Raw genomic sequence first — 19,021 nt, forward strand, 5'->3', positions numbered from 1 at the left:
AGAGAAAGAGAAATCAGCCGAAACTCAAAAATGAAATGAATAATGTAAAGGAAAAGAAAATGTCTAAGGCCACAAGACACCAGTAAGGAACCTTGTTTGAGATGCAGGAAATATTACATTTCAATTTGTAATGTTAATCCATTTTACTGCAACAATCATGTACTGTGTAAGCATGAGGACAGGCTGCCTGGATTCTCATGCACTAGGTGACCTTACTTGTCATTTCAATCAATGCTACAATTTAAAGTCTTGATTAAGCATTATCTGAGTTCAAGCTAAATGGGGAAAGCAAAAAACATTGCATTACTGCTCTCGTTTTTGCTCATGGCCCTGCAGATCTAAAAGCAATGGTTGACACAACGTGATTCTTACAGAATTTATTAACTATGAGCACAAAATGACACTTAGGAAACGGCATTTCTGTTTGTGAAACAAACATAATCCCAGATCTGTATATTCCTAAATGTGTTTACTAGGAATTAAGTCCCATTGATTGATGTGTTGCATCTGAGTATCTGCAAGGGTAGCACATTTTTTCCTTCACAGTCAGCAGGTATTAGGTATGCCTTTAGAGATTATATATTGGGATGACAGCCTAAGAGGGAAAAAACTGGCTTATGCCCCCAAACTTAGCTCCCACCCCTGCTGTGTCCCTGAATTTTGGCCAGCACAAACTGGCTGTCATGGGTTGCAAATACAGAGGTGCCAGGACTCCTTGTGTGTGAGCAATGTCACACACAAAAAGCCATACAGTGGACCCTCCGGGGGTCCGTCCACAGCCTGAAAAGTCTATAGGCAGAGGCCCCGCTTCTGCAAATACACATTCGTAACCCATTCGTAACCCGAAAGTTACGTATCGCGTTCGTAACCTGAAAGTTTCAAGTTCGTAACCCCAAAGTTATGTATCCAGAGCGTTACGTAACTAGAGGTTCCACTGTATATGCCAGATTCTCTCTTCTTTTGACAGAGATGCAAGCTGTTGCTGGATACTTTAGTCTGCAGAATATGAGACTCTTAATCTCTGGGTCATGGGTTTGAATCCCGCATTGGGTGAAATATTCCTGCATTGCAGGCGGTTGGGCTAGATGACCCCTTCCAATTCTATTATTCTATTATCCTAAATAAAAGTATGTATATATTGTGTAGCTCAATTGAAATTATAGTTAATTTATACTTAATTATTGCCTGCATAACTTATCAGACCCACAAGTGTCAATTGTTGCATGTTGAGCTGAAAAAAGGGGGATAAGGAAAAGCAATTCCTTTCCCATTTGCAAACACTTCTCTGCCTAGTCATCTGGGGGCACATTTCTCCTCACAGGAGACCAGAAGTGTGACTATTTACAAGCGTACTTTAAGGTTATATTGCAGTGGGCAAGGAAGGAACAATGTTCACCAGGTTGGAGCATTAGAAAAGCAATACCTGTTTATGTCTGCAGGAAAGTTTGCACCGCCAACATGGCCTAATGCCATGTTTTAAATTTTCTCATTACCAAACAGGATTTATAAAGGTCTCAGAGATAAAAGCTCCCACTTACATCATTGCAAGGCAGGACTAAATAGACTGCAGTCAATGGAGGAGAACTGAGCTGATAACAAGGCTTATTATCTTCACTTAAAAAATGGATTCCACCATGAAGGCAAGAGGATTCTGTCCAAGGAGACAACCAGAGATGCCTGAAAGCACACTGTGTTCTCACGGTCTAACGTTACCAGAATTGAGTTCCTGACCTCAGCAACTTTCCATATACTAATTAGGATATAATGCAGGGAAAAGGTCACATTTGGATAATGCAGTGAGAATTAATATCTAATGTCCTTGCAATTGTCTTTGATTTGATTATGTGTACACTGCCAGCAGAAGATTTAATATTATGCATTTTATTCATATTCACTTTGTCAAACATCTCTTGTAGAAAGAGTACTAATCCCAAGATGCATTTATTCTGATTGAAGGAGAAAATTATTTGAAGAACCAGCATGCATAGTTAATAGTATCTTAAAGAATCGGGCAATATTTTTCTCCCATTTTGATTTTCTACCAACTTTGTATTTATTAGAGTTGCTTTATCACCAAGTAATATACCAGTGGCACATGAGCATAAGCCTCTTTTCGGCATTGCTGCAGCTGGTATGGTAAAGGTAAAGGTAAAGGTACCCCTGCCCGTACGGGCCAGTCTTGACAGACTCTGGGGTTGTGCGCCCATCTCACTTAAGAGGCCAGGGGCCAGCGCTGTCCGGAGACACTTCCGGGTCACGTGGCCAGCGTGACAAAGCTGCATCTGGCGAGCCAGAGCCGCACACGGAAACGCCGTTTACCTTCCCGCTAGAAAGCGGTCCCTATCTATCTACTTGCACCCGGAGGTGCTTTCGAACTGCTAGGTTGGCAGGCGCTGGGACCGAGCAGCGGGAGCGCACCCCACTGCAGGGATTCGAACCGCCGACCTTTCGATCGGCAAGTCCTAGGCGCTGAGGCTTTAACCCACAGCGCCACCTGCGTCCCTTGCTGGTATGGTATCGTAGGCTAATTTGAGTGGAGGGGTACTTATAAGAAGAGGTAGAAGGTGCCTGGCAGATAAACAGGTTCCTGAGAAATCTTATAGCCACAGTCATAATCCCACACCCACCCCCTTCTCAACTCTGTTGACATGCTGGTAGTCTAATAATCAGATCTGGTCTAGGGCAAGTTTGGAGACCCCTGTGGCCTTCCATACTGCCCCAGGCAGTATGGTCAATGATCAGAGCTGATGAAAACTGTGGTCCAACATTACCTGAAGATGCGCCAGCTGCTGATTCTTATTCTCTTGGACTTCTTTTGATCCATCTATATACTTGAATCTAAATCTATTTCTGTATCACTGTATAATCTATATACAATTATTCCTAGTCAGTTGTGCATGAGAAATAAAAGTTCCTGAATTCCTCCCCATGTTTTTTTCCTCCCCAAGCTTTAGGAAGATTTTGGGGAACTTCAAGAGATATCTAAGATTGGCTCCCTTTTCAAATGGAAATATAGACAACAAGACCAGGATGTGCACTTCATTGTAAATACAGTAGTACCTCAGGTTACAGACACCTTGGCTTACAAACACTTCGGATTACAGACTCCGCTAACTTGGAAGTAGTACCTTGGGTTAACAATTTTGCTTCAGGATGAGAACAGAAATCGTGGGGTGGCAGCGGGAGGCCCCATTAGCTAAACTGGTACCTCAGGTTAAGAACAGTTTCAGGTTAAGAACAGACCTCTGGAACGAATTAAATTCATAACCAGAGGTACTACTGTACATGCTTAATATTCTGCTCAGAGTTCATAGCTGTTGTCATTTAGGCTTCAAACTGATGCAATTAAAAAAAAATTTAAAAATGCTCAAAACTTCAGTAGACCTTTACAAAATACTCGTTCTGTTCTTAGCATTATATATATTACACACACGCAGACAAACACCCCTCTTGTTTTCTTTCTGGATGTTCCAGTTATATTTTTAAAAATTGTCACAATCAAGCTGTGCATGTGCCTATCTGCATGAAAATGAGGCTGTGCATTTCAATTCAATATTGGATTCTGAGTTCCATTCAGAGGGCTGCTTGGATGCACATCTGCAATGACTCTTTTTTCTCTCCATTTATGCTGGCACCTCCTCCGCATTAAGCATAACCACATTGTTACATTTTCCGGTTCATTAACAAAAACGCTTGATACAAGCCCAGATCTCTTTTCTCACCATCACACCCATTTCTACCACATCATTTACCAGAAAGTTAGGTTTACCGTATCATAGGTATTTGGGGCCAGGCAGGAATTTTCCCTCCTGTTAAATAGGGTCTGTCTGGGAGTTTTGCCTACCTCATAGCAATTGTCACAACTTGTTGGCAAGTCAGTCACTGGCATGAATCCTGCCCCCCCCCCCGGAAATGGGGTACCCCAGGGAGAGGTCCTTATGTTTGGATGCTCAGACAGCGGACGGGGAGCCATAGGACACCCTCAGTTGGCAATTCTGTAAGGGTACATCATAAGACAATCCTTTGCCCAGGGTTGATCCTAACAGTTAATCAAACAGCAGTTGGGCTGCGTCATGAATTGGCAGGTCAACGGGGAGGAGAAAGAGGATCCCAGCAAGGGGTGTAGTCATGATTGGTACACACCTGGGCAAGATGGGGATGGAGAAGAGGAGGATGGGGGCACAGAAAGTACTCATGGGCCAACAAATGATGGCGGGGGGATGGGAGTCAGTGCACAAGAACCAGAGGAACACTATCCAACATCAGAGCCAGAGAGGACCCCATCTCCATGAACATGGCAGGTTCTGAGGCATAGGGAGCACCAGGAGGTATGCTCTAGGAAGCTGAGGCAAGCAAGGGCCCATAGCCCAGCTCACTAGCTGGCCAGGTGGGGCTCATTAGCTCTGGGAGGAGGTGTGTGATTCCTCAGCTGCATTAGGCTCAGGACAGGTGAGAGTCACATGCCTCATCAACCCCAGATGCTGGTCAAGATCCAATGGATAAAAGGGAAGCAGAGCTGAGGTGCTGGGTTTGCACAACTTCCCATGTTGATGGACCATGGCTTGGGTTTCCTAGGTGCTCCATGAGACTGGGCTTTTGGGGACTGAATTCCAGGTTCCCTGACCCTGGGTTGGCTGTAGAGGTGGAAATCTGGTCTGATTGTTGGACTTGGTTTAATGTATTGAACCCTGACCATGTTTGCTGACCTGTTGGACTGCTGGACTACCTGCTAGCATTTGCCCTTGAGACTGTATTCACTAGTGGGACTGGTTGCCATGTATGCTGGGGTTCGGGACAGGCTGGATGATTCAGGATACACACCCAATGCCTATGCCAAAACCTGACGTCTATAATCAATAAAGTTGTGGCCTGCTTAATCCCAAGACGTGTGTCTTGTGCCTGTTATACCTCTGCCTGTGCCCCACTGGCAGAGGGCTCACTGCACCTGGGCCCACAAGAACATTTTAGCACACAGCCTGCAGGAAAGAAGGAATGGTTGTGGGGCAGAACAATCCTACGTGTGATCAGGGAATAAGAGAGTGGTGGATCAATTCCCGCATCCCAACCCCTCTCACCCTCCTCCTTACAAGACAGAGTCTTAATTTATCTAATAGGCACTAAGTTGAGCATTCAATTCACTGTCAAACTCAAGCAGAGGCTACTTTAACAATTATCAAAATAATCATCTAACAGCCACTGTGGAATGGGCCCCACTAATGCTGGGCTCTTCACAGGAGTGGCTCCATTCATCAGCAGGGTTTTGTACTCGCTCACCGAATCCCGTTATTTTGATAGCATGGACTGTTGTGCTCTCCCATTCTTTTCCTTGCCCCAGTACCATGTTCCAAAGGGAGGCATGTACCCAAAGCATCACTAGCTAATCTAACATGGATGCTTTCTTTCTTTCCCTCCTCCTGCTCTGCAAATTACTCTAGCGTTGAGCTCGGGCTGCCATGTATATGACAGCGAGAATGATGGAACTAGCAGGAGGCACTTACCAACAAGAATAATTTCAAAATTTACTCTGCTAATACAAGCAACCCTTCAAAGTGGAGATAGGATGTCAGATGGCATTTCGTCACATATTTATTTGAACCAAAAGCCTATGATCAACGTGACGAAGAGAGGCGGCAAAATAACATGCATCACTGATAGCTGCTAAAAAGTTATCGGTGGTGGAGAAAATGTCTTCTTCCAAACATGAAGAGAGGATGATGAAGGTAATAGCTTCAAGCCTGAGCAGACTGATTTCTATTACTGTGGTGCATGTCCTCCAAGCAAAGCATGTTTGTTTGTCTCACAGGCGCTGCAACGCTTGTCATCATTTTATTAAGCAGAAACAAAACTATGACATTGAGGCATGGCTTTTCCCTTGCAGCTTGTGTCTGACTCACTAAACCAAAAACCTGAGAGGGAGAAATCTGAAGTTGGGGAAATGAAAAAAGCATCTAGTGTACAGCTGGAGTACTGCGTGGTCTAACATATCTTTCTTCATAGGGATGCTACTGGGATGCTACATCAGAATTTGAGTGGTTTGGTTTCCCCCTTCCCGCTCCCTGGCTGAAGTGCACAGATATCCCAAATAGCCCCAAGAAAGCCCCAGAATGTCTAGTCGTTCCCAGACACCTCTTGGCTCTGTCACATATCCTATGGACAACATAGGAAACTGTGATTAAGTAAAAGTCAAAACTTCTGGACTCTCCCGCTTGCTGAAGAGCCAACTTCTGAAAAAGATGGTGGGGGCCTGATGCAATGTCCTGACATCACACGTGTAATGCCACGAGGAGCCAGGGACAGAGTCATATGCAGAGGAAGCATGACCCCAGTGGCTGGCACCCCCTGTTCCCGCCTCCTCCAGCTGTGCAAGGAAAAGATGGGGAAACCTGCTCTCAGCCAGTGGTGGTGGCGGTGGCAGCAGCAGCAGCAGCAGCAGCAGCAGCAGCAGGAGAAACTGCCAACCACTAGAGCCGCATTGTGACATCACACGTGTGATGTCATGAGAAGCTAGGGACAGAGTCATGTGTGCAGGCAGCACAAGCCCAGTGGCTGGCACTCCCTGTACCCCCCTCTTGCTGTGCAAGGAGAAGATGGGGAAACCTGCTCTCAACCAGTGGTCAACCACTAGAGCCGCATTGTGCTTGGCTCTAGTATCAGCCTCCTTTGCCTCCTCCTGCACCAACACCAGCTCAGGGGCTGCTTCCTCTGTTCCTCCCCCAACTGGTAGGAGGAGGAGCCACTGGCCACCAAAGCCATCTGGCTCCACATTCAGCCTCCCCTGCCCTCTGAACATTGGATGGGGCGGCCCCTTTCCAAAAAATACATGGGACGAGCAAAGTGCCTTGGCCCCTAAGAGTTGATGCCTATGTCCTCTCGGAGCCAGTGCAGTATAGTGGTTAAGAGCAGTAGACTCATAATCTGGTGAACCGGGTTCGCTTCCCCGCTCCTCCACATGCAGCTGCTGGGTGACCTTGGGCTAGACATACTTCTTTAAGTCTCTCAGCCTCACTCACCTCACAGAGTGTTTGTTGTGGGGGAGGAAGGGAAAGGAGATTGTTAGCCGCTTTCAGACTCCTTAGGGTAGTGATAAAGCGGGATATCAATTCCAAACTCTTCTTCTTCTTTTTCTTGGCTGTGTGGGGAGGAGAGAGACAGAAGTGCATGAGCCTGGGGGAGCCTCATTCCTCTGTCATTAAACCACAGATCAACATGATGTTCAAAAGCTACCACAGTCTGTTCGGTCCAAGTTAAGCTGAAAGCTGTACCACGCCTTGCTAAAATGCTTCTAAACTGTGCCCACAAATTCATCAGCATTAACGGATCTAGACTATGTTGTTTCATTAAGTCTAATTGGATGGGAGACTTTTGCTGAAACATTAAAGAACAGTTTGAGTTTGACACTCCTTGTGTATTTCAGGTAAAATAAATATTTTCAGCTAGCTGTAAGTGAGAAGAAAGAGTTACAATAGGAGTCCCAACATAACCTTAAAGTGGGCTTTATTTTGAGAGAAAAGTATAATAAAGGGCTGCTTTTCCCTTAAAAAGAGCAATACCCGATAGTCGCACTCTGTTATTAAGAGCTTAAAATACAGACAAAGCTGTATAATTCAATAGCAAAGGCACTTTACTGGAAGTAAGAAACATTTAGAGTCTTTTAACACAAGCCTCGTGTCCCAAAATACTAGTTGTAATGGACTCCACACTCTTTTGATTGTTTAATACACAGTCAGAGAAATTGCTGCATAAAGTGCAATTCTCCTAGCATGCAAAGGGATAAGGGTTGTGTTAGGTCTTATTCTTTGACCCAATACAAGAGGGAGGCTAATGTATTATCTCGTCCACAACTAGGCGGGAGGAGGGGGCAGGGTCATTCCTCATGCATTCACCCCTACCTACTTCTTAGCTAAATGCTTCATTTTTCCAAGGGTCTAAAGACCTGTGCATTGCAATGTACCATGTGATATCACCTCATTGTAAGTTTCCCTAGCCTCTCTACTTCATTGGCCGACAGTCTAGCGAGGCCACATCACATAACTACGTGACAGTAGTTCTCAATAAGACAAAGCACCAAAGCATGTTCCCCCAACATTTAGTTTTAATAGCCCATGTAGATATGGTTTGGACGCGGGAGGCACTGTGGTCTAAACCACTGAGTCTAGGGCTTGCCGATCAGAAGGTCGGCAGTTCAAATCCTCACAACGGGATGAGCTCCCATTGCTCAGTCCCAGCTCCTGTGAACCTAGCAGTTCAAAAGCACATCAAAGTGCAAGTAGATAAATAGGTACCACTCCAGTGGGAAGGTAAACGGCATTTCTGTGCGCTGCTCTGGTTTCGCCAAAAGCGGCTTAGTCATGATGGCCACATGACGCGGAAAAACTGCCTGCAGACAAACGCCAGCTCCCTCAGCCTGTAAAGTGAGAAGAGTGCCACAACCCCAGAGTCGTCTGCGACTGGACTTAACTGTCAGGGGTCCTTTACCTTTACCTTTACCTTTTTTAGATATGGCTTTGGACTGGATTTCGTGTGTGAGTTCAAACGAGTTTTGCCATTGATGTGCAGTTAAAGTGTGCTCTTATATGCTGTGTGGATTTCAATCTAATTTGTTAACAGCTGGTGATAGCAGTATTTGGATCTTCACATCAGGGATCCTTTTTGTAAGAAAGAAAAAGAAAGAAAGAAAGAAAGAAAGAAAGAAAGAAAGAAAGAAAGAAAGAAAGAAAGAAAGAAAGAAAGAAAGAAAGAAAGTTCCTCATCTTGATCAAGAAAGGGAGTTGACCAGGGCAAGGTAGTGACTCTGTGGACCAATGCTTTTGAGCAGACAGGAGCACCTGTCAGAAACTGGATTAGAGTACAAACATCAGGGAATGGTCCTCCAGATGTTGCTGGATTACAATTCCCATCATCCTGCCCATGCTGGCTGGGGTTTATGGGAGATGAAATCCAATGAAGAATCATAGAATTGTAGAGTTGGAAGAGACCCTGAGGGTCATGTAATCCACAGGAATCTTGCCCACAGTCACCCCCTGGTTAACAGCCAGAAACACCGACCCATTGTGTCACAGTACATTGCACACCTGGAGGGTTATAGATTTGTATTCCCATAATACAGTAAATGAGGGTGCAAGGGGTTCCTGGGAACCAAGAAGAGGGTGAAAACGAAAGGATAAGTGTGTGGAAATGGCAGACAGACTTATGGAGGTAACACCAAGCACAGAGCCACGTGGATTCATTATAATCTGAAAAAGGATTATTATTTCTAACCCGAAGGAGGTCAATGTGGAGGACAGGACATCCATAACTTCTGTTCTGTTTTCTACCTTGCTTTTCAATGTGGGAAAGACTATGGCTGCATCTCTGAAGCTATCCTTATGATTTGGTTTCGATTATTTTATATGATTTAATTTCTAGACTGCTTAATGTATTCAAAGCAGTTTACAAATAACTAAAGCAATAACAGACAGCTTAAATAAGATATCAAAAATGCACAGCTATATATAAAAATGTTGCACTAACGCAAAGTTGCTAATATATAAAAATCAATATCAATTCATTTTCCTTCAGACACACCATGCTGAAGTCACCTGCACTGCCTGGTCATCACATACCACAGCCCTTCTAGTTCACAGAGTCGTGCATGAACTTTTCCTGACAGGAGGAGACTAAAACTCCTCACCCATTTGCAGAAGCTTCTCCTCCTTTCTTTTTGCACATGAGTCAAAAATTAAAATCTCTCTTTTTTTGTCTTCAAATCAAATTAAATCATTTGGGTAAGCTTGTTGTGAGGCCCAGCACATTACACACTTGAAGAGGAGCCATGGGCACTTAAAAATACTGCTCCTTTTCCTCTTGTCCTCTGCACAATAAAACCAATTAACAAGAACAAATCTTCTATGGATGAAAAGATATGAACGTCCTCAAAAAGCCCTAAATATTAGGTCAGTGCCACTTTACTGAGCCAATCAAATAAAAAACCGTTTGTGCAGAGTTAGGCCTCATTAATCTCCTTTCAGATCCAACCCTATAAAATTAATTATCATTTATCTCCATATATTTTTCCTTCCACAATTATAAAAAGTATTTTATAAAAGTATCTCAGTTTTTATTTTATTGTTTTAACTTGGGTAGTCTGATGGCTAATGGCCAAGACAAAAAACCTGTACTTGGGTTGTTGATGATGATGATAATGAATGTTATTTTCTGTGAAATAACAGTTATGTCACTTAGGGCTAGTGCAAAAGCAATGGTCCTGATGGCCTAACCATAACACAGAGATTAGTATAATACTACAGGCTTGCACATTCCTATTCCACGGTGTCATAAAGCTACATGGGCACTAATCACAACTGCTCCATAAGCAGGGCTTGCAAACTCTGGCAAACAACAACAGAAAGCCTGGCTAAACATAGGTAGCACTGCTGCCCGTTAATTGAACATTATGGTTACAACAAATCCGCACCCACGAACATTTCTCTGAGGAAAATAGGGGCATCCTATTCAGTAGCAACAACAACAATTTTACTATTTATACCTCACCCATCTGCCTGGGTTGCCCCAGCCACTCTGGGCTGCTTCCAACGTATATAATATACATTATATGTATATGTATAAGCATATATGTATATGCATATACTGCATATACATATTTATGTCTCTCACCAAACATAAACAAACTGTGAAAAAGACTATGAATTGAAAGTGGAGACAGCCTTTCCCTGTTTGTTTGCCTTGTAACACAAAAAATCCTTAATAAAAACTAAATAAAACATTAAACTTTAAAAAACCTCCCTATACAGGGCTGCCTTCAGATGGCTTGGGGGTTGGATAACTGCATACCCTCCAACAATTCTCTGATGAAAACAGGAACATCCTAATGAGAAGTGGGACATTCCAGGGTCAAATCAGAAACCGGGACGGCTTCTGTAAATCCAGGACTGTCCCTGGAAAATATGGAGACTTGGAGGGTCTGCAAACCATGGAAGGTGGGAAGGAACTCACAGAAGAGAAAGATAGGGAGGGAGGGAGTACCCGAATCTTGTTCTGAGTCTTCTACCTGTGGCTAGGAGATCAGGATAATTTGTTTGTTTATTTGAGTCACACTAGCCAGAGTGAACCATAGCTCTGCAGTAGGCCTTAATAAAAGTAGCATTCACTCATTCTTCTGAAATTCTGTTACACAAGCTGGGCATCAAATGCCTTGGATATTTCAGTTGCCTCCAGACTGTCAGAATTTCATCAAGTCATGATGAAGAGCTGTAAAATTCCAAAGGGAAATTTCCTTGAGAGGCTCAGAGGTTTCTTCAGTGCTTCCAAAAGATGTGGAATATACCCTGAAACTCCACGGGAAAATTGTCGTGTTAGAGATCAGCTCAGGGACTGAAGATACAGTGAAGGAATACAGATCCATTCATCTCCACATCAGAGGGGAAGTCTAGCACATGATGATCACAAACACAATGAGCTCCCATCTGTTACATGACAACTGTGAAATGAATTGACACACACACACAACTAGACAGTGTCTATTGTACCAACTTCTGTTAATGAAAGCTTTTGAATCACATCAGGAAATGTTCAAAGGCAACAATAGCAATAGATGTTGTTCCAATGACGACTATCATTTGACTTGTCTTGTATCATTCTTTGGGACAAGCAGAACATTAACACCAAAAGGAGCTGTCCTGACAGCTGTTATATACTGTATATGGGGAATTTTAGCAGGGACTTTTCTGCTCTAAGTCAAGGAGAGTGAGAGCAACAAGGAAACTCACTGTCCAGGTTACTCCAGTTTCACCCATTTCCACCATGAAATTATTTACTTCTTAGGGAGGGCAGAGGAGTGAGTTACTATAGAAGCTGAGCTATGAGTAAAAATAAAATAAAAAGGGTGGTGGACAAGTATAAATAATAATTTTATATAGTAAAACACTGAAATAGACAACACAACCATAAGATTAACACATTAACTATGATATGCACCAGCAGCTAAAAACATGCAGCAAGTTTAGGCATTGGCCAAATTTAAAGGTGGGGGAAATAGAACTGGTTTAACCTAGTGACAAATAAATTGCAATGTGTGTGGGATGGCATTCCACATTGGGACATTGCCAGATTGTGTTACATAAAGGTAAAGGGACCCCTGACCATTAGGTCCAGTCGTGCCTGACTCTGGGGTTGCGGCGCTCATCTTGCTTTATTGGCCAAGGGAGCCAGCGTACAGCTTCCGGGTCATGTGGCCAGCATGACTAAGCCGCTTCTGGCAAACCAGAGCAGCACACGGAAACGCCATTTACCTTCCCGCCGGAGCGGTACCTATTTATCTACTTGCACTTGATGAGCTTTTGAACTGCTAGGTTGGCAGGAGCAGGGACCAAGCAACGGGAGCTCACCCCGTCGCAGGGGTTAGAACCGCTGACCTTCGGATCGACAAGTCTTAGGCTCTGTGGTTTAACCCACAGCGCTACCCGTGTCCCATTGTGTTACATAGAACCATAGAATTGTGGAGTTGGAAGGGACCCTGAGGAACATCTAGTCCAAGCTCCTGTAATTCAGGAATATGCAGCTGTCCCATATGGGCATCAAACCTGCAACCTTGGCATTCTCATTCAGCACCATGCTCTAACCAACTGAGCTATACCCAGTGCACTTCTGATTGTGAAGAGACAGTGAGAAAGGCTTTGGTAGAAGCTCACAAATACAGCCTATTGACCCCCAGGCTCCATGTACACAGGCTTCTTTCAGCAGAGGTGGATATGGACTATGTTTGGGGCTTGTCCTGTGCAAAATGCAGGAAATTCCTGCCTGTGGCTGTGCATGGAATCACATCCAGGTAGGGAAAAGGGGAGAGCTCTTTGTGGCTGACTTAAATTGCTTGGTTCCTATTGGGAGTCCTCCACAACCAGCACTTCACACGCACAAAACACACTAGGGAGCAGCAGGACCATCACCAATATTGGTAAGGTTGGCCACAATGAATATAGATGAATCATGCCATATAAGTGCCACATTTTGGCACAGCATCCAGTCTGGAGAAGTGTCAGAGGCAACCTCAAAAAAGCATAAAAAGAAGAAGAAACCAACAGACTGGCTGAACCACTGTCTAGATTAGGCACCCTCCAGAAATACAATCCATAAAGCATTCAACCCTGTATTGTGACATACGATCTCACCGCTGAAAAATAAAGACAACTTTAACACACAATCAATGCTTTCAGGGAAAATACCCCACTGCTCTTCAAATCTCATTTTGTTCTGTATATCCAAATTGGAATGAATGTGTGCTGCAAATATTGGTTACTGAATGGTACTACATAAGCATGTTGAAAATCTCTCACTTGCACTGGCCAGATACACTCTGGTAGTTTGGCTGTATAAGCTAGGAAATCTGTGTCATTTTGTCTGTCCACAATTATCCCGAAAGATGTCAGAAAAAGTCTTGAGGGCAAACTAGGTTGTCGGGGGGAGGGAGGGAGAGATCCATCTTCGTATCTCCCAACATCTTTTTCCTTGGTTAAAATCAGCACTGGGGAATTGCCAGGGTGCGGAGGGAGGTAAACATTTCCCTAAAAGTGACTTACTCAATGGAAACCACCAACACTGTACTGATCCTGCTCATTTTATTATGTCAGGCATGTTTACCCTGAGACTCTTACTCCATTCATGATTAATAATGAGATGCATTTTGAGCTAATGTCTTGCCTTTTGTACCTGCATGTGTAGCTTAGCATTCATCAGACCAGGCCAGCGAGGCTGGCAGCCACAGGCGCAAGCTCAGAATTTGATTACTTTGAAGCTTGATTCAGTCTCAATGAGAAACTGTCCTTCCTTCCTGACAGCTGCATTTTAGTCCAGCGCTAGCATGGACTAAAGGGATGCGGGTGGCACTGTGGGTTAAACCATATAGCCTAGGCCTTGCTGATCCGAAGGTCGTCAGTTCGAATCCCCGCAACGGGGTGAGCTCCCGTTGCTCGGTCCCTGCTCCTGCCAACCTAGCAGTTCAAAAGTACGTCAAAGTGCAAGAAGATAAATAGGTACCACTCCAGCGGGAAGGTAAATGGCGTTTCCATGCGCTGCTCTGGTTTGCCAGAAGTGGCTTAGTCATGCCGGCCACATGACACAGAAACTGTACCAATAAAGCCAATAAAGCGAGATGAGCGCCGCAACCCCAGAGTAGTTCGCAACTAATGGTCAGGGGTCCCTTTACCCTTACCTTAAGCAATACAGAGATGGATACCAGTGATTTAGTGAACATGAGTAAATTGAATCACAATACAACAATCACTTTGGGGGAGACACCAAAGGCAACTTGACATCCCACTTTGCATTATACAACACTAAATTAAACTTTGATTAGCATTCAGTTCTGCTGGAATTGGCACCGACGATTGCTTGGAACTAATCAACTAAGTGCTGCTCATACTGAAACAGCTGATAAGGCCTTGTCAATTGACATCCTGGGCCGGCCTTATCATTAGGCAGAGTGAAGTGGCCACCTCTGGCATCTAAATTTGGGGTTTTGTGAAAGGGCAGCAAATGCTTAGTCGTTTAATTAATTTGTTTGTTTGTCTTTTTACTGCCAGGGAAGAAGGGAGGATTTTCTGCCTCATATGCCAGAGCGATTTTGTGGGTATTGGGTCTTACGCACCTTGTCTGAGGGAGTTGGGTGGGGGTGGGGTTTGCGCCATCACAGCAAACAGCAAATTGCTTTCCAGGTATATCAGGTTTGTACCGCACACATGCAAATCAAGCAGCAGACCGAAACTCCTAGCTGTTTTCTCACAGGTCGATGAACAGCCTTTGGATGGTGAGGATTTGATGGGCTTAATTATTGTGCAGTGACCTACTGTTCAGCATTCATGACCCAAGCCCCATAGCCACTTCCTGATATGGAGCCATGTTTGTTTGTTTTTAATACTTTGTTCCTCAGACGACTTTCACATCATTCAGGGGTCCTCTCCCCCCCCCCCCTGCTTCATTAGATGAGAATAAAAAACAGTCCAGCAGAGCCGAAACTCAAAATAAAAGCCAAACTCAATGGGCTGAAACGCAGGCTGCACACATATTTATGACTAAAAATCTACACGGATGCCTTGCCAAGTCCTCATAAAATCCCAATACTTGGCACGGGATGCTCGGTTTTACAGTTTTAGCTTCCTTTGGCATAATCTGCCATGTTTTAATTAAACAGAGAATGCAGAGTGCATCCCCAGTAGCCCATGCCTCTAGCCTCATCTCTTTCAATGTGCCATCATGGAAATGTAATTGCAGGAGAAAACGCTTCTCCTGCATACCTTAGAAGGGTGAGCTACGTCCAACAAACAGGATAAGGAAAGAAATGTTAAAATATCAGAAGGAGATGTGTTATTTGTAAGGCAGAAGTTCCCAACTCACAGCATAAGACAACCCCAGGTGAATCAGACCAAAGGTCTATCTATCTGGTTCACCATTCTCCTACCATAAAAAGCCCAACAGATGCTTCTAGCAAATGTGTGAGCAAAGAACGAAGGAGCAAAGGCCCTGGCCTTTGTCCACAGCGACTGGTACTCAAAGGGATGCTGCCTCCAGTCCAAGCATGAAGATTCCATTCAGCTGTCTTGGCTAATTGCCATTGATAGGTCTATCCTCCGTGAATCCCTCTAATCCCTTTTAAAGCCGTCTAAGCCAGCCTCCATCACTGCGTTTTGTGCCAGCGAATTGCATGTTATCAATTATGTGCTGGTGTGATTTCCCACCCCCACCCCATCACGAACCTACCATCCACCCATGCCACATATAGAGAAGGTGCAATTCTTAGCTATCTAAGTACCTTCACACCATAGGTGCCAGGTCCCTGGGGTCCTGGGTGCCTGAGGACCCACAAAATTCCCCATTAAGGGGCCGGGCACCCACAAATTTCAGTGCCAGGGCCATGCACATTGAATGGTACCCAGGGCCCTAGGCACCAACAGTCACGGCGCCAAGTTGGCACTCCTGCTTCACATAATTTATGGGTACTGTTTGTATTACACTACTGGGATTTTGTCTCATGTTCCTAGTAATTTTCTGCAGTCTTCCTTATATAGCTAGAGGGTTGTATCAAGTGACCTGTTAGAACAAGGATTTATGCTTGCACAACACTCATTCTCCTCCTTCCCTATGGGCCCCACACCCTCCCCAAATTGCAAGAAGCTCCAGAAAAAGAGTTAAGAGGATTTGGATTTTCCTAATCTAAATTATCTGATAATGTGTTTATCTGGTAACTATGTTTATGAGTTATTTATTTGGATTTTCTTTTTTGTGTAGCACCTTGAGATGTGTGGATAGTAGGTGGTCTACAAATGAACATAGAAGTAACCATAAAGTGTGGTTGCCAAAGCATAGGTAAGAGAGTTATATGCAGATGGAGGGAGGACATGGCATGATGAGGGAGAGCGGTCACTTTGGTACCTGCTCAAATCCCTCAGCAGGTAGATCTAACTTTCCATTTCTTTTCCTACGGACCCATGGAAGAATCCTTCTCTTTAGCTGCTTTGTTGAAGCTGTAGCAGAATATGTGGGCCCATTGCTAGGCAACAGGCTTTTGAGTTTCATATTGAACCAAATCATTTGAATATAGTAAACTCAGCTGAGGAGATTCGAGTATTTATGTCACGATTGCCTGAAAGCAGACCCACAAGACTACAAAGCCCACAATGCAATGTGATTGCAAGCAAAATGTCCACTTGAAGAAGAAGAAGACAATGAAGAAGAAGAAGAAGCATCTATTCTATGAAGCAAGTAGTTGAACATATTAAAGGATGGCCGCGGAACTAACTCAAGGATCAATAGTCAGATATATTTTCCACTGAGGTCTATTCTTCAGGACCAGAAAAATGGAACTGAAAATAAACTGTGCTCCCAGGCTTCACACATGCTTAATATATGCCATTATACATGAATAATTTTGCTATAGTTTCTGTTCTTATTCTAAAGCACATATAAAAATCTCCTGTCTGAACTTCTAATGGTTTTCTAAAATTCAATTTTGTAAAAATTATTTTATAGAAGGGAGGTAATAATGCAAGTCAAGACTTGTTTCAGGATAGGCTTTCAGCAAGCAAACTGCATTTGACTTATTAAAGTAAATCTGAAACAGCTTGAAGTGTTTATCCTTTGCTTTTAGTTTATTTTTATAAGTATAAATTTTTATCAAGCTCATTTAGGCTCACTACTATCCCGGGTGCTCAGAACCCTGAAGCATCGCAAGTCTTTGAACATCACATTTTGATGTCTCCTGAGCCTCAAGGAAGCTATTAAAATGGGAGTAGTGTTAAAATTACCTCAATTTATTCTTTTATCTGAAAAATTTCATACACACCACAGAACAGCATGTGCAAATGGCTGAAGGATGGGTAAGAGCAGAGCTTTGGTTCAGCAGGAACTCACCAGAACTCAGTTCTGGCAAATCTCAGGTGGGCGCCATTGCCATTCTAAGACAATGAGGTGAGTTCATGGTGAGTTATGGCACCTCTTTTTCTAGAAAAATAGCACTTAGTCCAGCATTTTGCCCCCACAGTGGCCGACCAGACACCTGTGGGAAGCCAACGACCAGGACATGAGTGTGGCAGCATCATTCTGCTCATGCTCCTTGGCAACTGGTATTCAGTGGGACAGAGTAGGTGACTTGCTTAAACAAAGACATATGGAGGGGAGAGGGAAACGGGTCTGAGAAATTTACGTCCCCTGACGAATAAACCTACTGATGTGAATAAATCATGATTCCAATAAAGTCTTGGATTTGATCCGCTGTTTAGCGTGGGAATAACAGATGAATTTATTATTATGTGATAGCGAAAAGTCCCAAAGTTGAAGGAATTGCACTAAAGTTCACACTTTAATAAAAAAAAATCATGAGCATTTAATATTAACTGCCCCTGGTGGCACATGTCTTAATCGAAAATTCTGAACTCATTGGGAACCTTCTCTAATTTTTCAGAGGGTTACTGAAGGAGCATCTCAGCTAGGCAACTGGTAGCTGCACACTATTTCTTTGTCATCCAGGGATAGCCCTACGCAGTTTAAATCAAAAGCAGAAGAAAGGCTCTTTGTAATATACAAGTTCAGCTTCTCTGTGAAAGCTACACAACCGAAGTTCCCTGAAGGTGTGTGGAGATCTTGGGAGTCTCCACACTAATCATACAGAATACATTAGATGGGTTCGCTATCAATGAGCCATAAGAATTGAATCATATTTTATTACTATTATTTAATAACTTGATGCTGGAATGGGTGCTTAGGTGCTGCTGCATGTACACAAAGACACTTAGGACTCACTGACTCATTCATTTGGGATATCAAAATGCCTAGGTACTTTATGTGCCTCCTACAAAGCTGAAATTTAGCAATCAAGAAATTGCAATCACTTAGAGAAAAACACCCAGAAACTCTGAAAACAGAATGTGTATATGTCTCTCCCTCAAACTGGAGGTGATGTGGGGTTAAATTAAGGTAACCAGATTATTTTCAATGAATCCGGGGACACTTTTCAACTTCAATGAATTTTGTATGGGGACTGATTTGTAAATCCAGGAAACGGGGACGTCTGGTAGCCTTAGGTTAAATTATATCTTACATCATTCACACTTAAAAAGTACTTGAACTGACCACTTTTGTGTTACATTTGCACCTCCAGGGGCCTACAGCCAAATAGGGTTTTTTTCAGAAAAAAAGTGACACTGGGCCCTAGAAGAATTTGGATTTGATATCCCGCTTTGTCACTACCCTAAGGAGTCTCAAAGCGGCTAACAATCTCCTTTCCCTTCCTCCCCCACAACAAACACTCTGTGAGGTGAGAGAGGCTGAGAGACTTCAGAGAAGTGCGACTAGCCCAAGGTCACCCAGCAGCTGCATGTGGAGGAGAGGGGAAGCGAACCCGGTTTACCAGATTACGAGTCCACTGTTCTTAACCACTACACCATGCTGGCTCTCTAATCTGGTTTGGGAACACATTCCATATTGGGCCCCCACAGCTGATTTTTCTTCAAAGTAACATTGGCCAGTATAAGCCAAC

The 19,021-nt window shown here is 43.7% G+C and overlaps 1 protein-coding gene and 1 long non-coding RNA gene across 7 annotated transcripts in view; one reads left to right on the forward strand and one right to left on the reverse strand.

Moving 5' to 3' along the window:
* The window catches only part of GRID1 (glutamate ionotropic receptor delta type subunit 1), a 700,182-nt gene that overhangs the window by 443,554 nt on the left and 237,607 nt on the right, over positions 1-19,021 (reverse strand). The window lies entirely within an intron of this gene.
* On the forward strand, positions 14,187-17,106 carry LOC309370097. Its single transcript, XR_014168422.1, has 2 exons — positions 14,187-16,353; positions 16,498-17,106. It is a non-coding gene; the product is annotated as an uncharacterized lncRNA (long non-coding RNA).

This window comes from Podarcis melisellensis (genome assembly GCF_964234715.1).
Source record: "Podarcis melisellensis genome assembly, chromosome: 5".
NCBI lineage: Eukaryota > Metazoa > Chordata > Lepidosauria > Squamata > Lacertidae > Podarcis > Podarcis melisellensis.